Source organism: Anser anser, assembly GCF_964211835.1.
Source record: "Anser anser genome assembly, chromosome: 11".
NCBI lineage: Eukaryota > Metazoa > Chordata > Aves > Anseriformes > Anatidae > Anser > Anser anser.
This window is the reverse complement of record NC_139732.1, coordinates 13011742-13013630: the sequence shown is the minus strand read 5'-3', so window position 1 is coordinate 13013630 and position 1889 is coordinate 13011742. Positions and strand designations below refer to the sequence as shown.

At 49.0% G+C, this 1889-nt stretch overlaps 1 long non-coding RNA gene across 1 annotated transcript; it reads left to right on the top strand.

Annotated features, from left to right (window-relative positions):
• The first annotated feature begins 406 nt into the window (after positions 1–406).
• Positions 407–1580, top strand: LOC310905676. The gene is made up of 2 exons (XR_014589215.1): positions 407–1220; positions 1253–1580. It is a non-coding gene; the product is annotated as an uncharacterized lncRNA (long non-coding RNA).
• The last annotated feature ends 309 nt before the right edge of the window (positions 1581–1889 follow it).

Genomic DNA, 1889 nt, shown 5'->3' with positions numbered 1-1889 from the left:
GGAACAGGGGAGGTTCTGCTTAAATATGAGACAAAACTTTTTTACGGTGAAGGTGACAGCACTGGAGCAGGCTGCCCAGGGGGGCTGTGGAGTCTCCTCTGGAGACTTTCAAAGCCCGCCTGGATGCGTTCCTGTGTGACCTGATCTAGGTGCTCTTGCTCCAGCAGGGGGATTGGACTAGACGATCTTTCCAGGTCCCTTCCAATCCCTAACATTCTGTGATTCTTTGAATTTTCCTTTTCCAGATGCAGTTTCAGCACTGAGCACAGACCCCACTTCCACCACTCTGGCCAATGGGGCTCAAAGGATTGAATTTATTGTTTTAAAATAACTTTATAACTGAAAAAAGGCCCGATCACGTTGTTCTGTGCAGTTATCTCCTGATCTGTTTTTTCCTGGAGAGAGAAGCAAAGCAGAGACTGGGAATAGTGAAAAATAAATAAGTAAGTAAAATAAAATAAAATAAAATCAGATAGCTAAATGCACTAATACTGAAAAAAGAACATCTTTCTGCATTCTCCACAAGTCCTAAGCTAGAAGATGCATGTAACAAATAGTGGCTGATTTTTCACTTTATCTCCCTTTCTTGAAAGCTGTTGCTTTATGAGGTCTTTTTTTTTTTCCCCCTTTCTTTCTTCTTCTTTCTTTCTTCCTTTCTTTCTTTCTTTCTCTCTCTCTCTTTCTTAATTCTGTGTACTAGGTTCCCTTCAAATACAGTCCCGAGCCTTTTCATCCTAGTCTAGAAAACCCATCGACATCTCTGTTTTCCCAAAAAGACAAACACAAAGATTGAGCAACATCTCGTTCACTCGACAACTGAAACTCATGTTTCTGCTGTAGATCTACAGGAGCATGCAAAATGCTGTTTTGAAACCTGTTGAAAAACGGATTTTGATTAAATAATTAGCTAAGTTTTTAACACTGAACAATTATGTATTTTCAGCCTCTTCCTGAAAATCTAGCTCCTTCAGAGGAATCAGCAAAAGGCAGAGAATAGTATTACGTTACTGGGTTAGAAATCCCTACATGTTTACATCACGTGAAATCAGAGCAAACCACTAAACTGATCAGAAACCTATTTCTAAATACTGCCTGGATCCAAAGTTACCGCCTACAAAAGCTGACAGTAGCTCGGCTATTTTCCACAGCAGGAGAAGAGGCAAAAACGCACCTACTCGTCCCTGGGAGTATTTGCAGCTGCGACACAAGGCCGTCCTTAGGCTGAGCTCCGTAGTGCTATGGCAATCCCTAGGCTGAGCTCCGTAGTGCTATGGCAATCCCGAGGGCACGGAGCGAGCAGCCCGGCCTGCAGCCCAGGAGGAGCGCCCGGCGCCCTGCACCCCCCGCCGGCTCCGGGCAGGGGGGCGGCGGCTGCTGCAGCGCTGGAGCCCGTGTCGCCGGGAGACACGATGTCACCGGCGATCTCGGGGCTGAGACGGGTTGCAAAAGCATCCTCATGAAAGCGCCCTCTCGAAAGCATCCTCTCAAAAACACCCTCTCGAAAGCATCCTCCCCTAAGCACATCCCCGCTCCCCTTCTGCCCGCTCCTCCCCACCCCCCGAAGCACCCTCCCAACAGCATCCTCTGGAAAGAAAGCAGTTTCCTGGCCCAGCAGGGACGCAGGTGAGCAGAGCTGACAGCCCGCTGGGCTCCCCCACAGTGGCCCCAGGCCAGTCCTGGGGCCAGCTCTGCAGAGAGGAGTTTGCTCTTCCGCAGGTGTCTCAACCTCCCCGGCTTGTAAACGCATCTGAAACAACCACGGCTAGCGTGCTCATTTCCAGACAATCTGTAAACAGGAGAAAAGCTGACGGCACTCACAGACCCTGCACGAACTCACCCCACGCTCTCCTCCACCTCCTCCTCTTCCTTCTTCTCCTCCACTTCCTCCT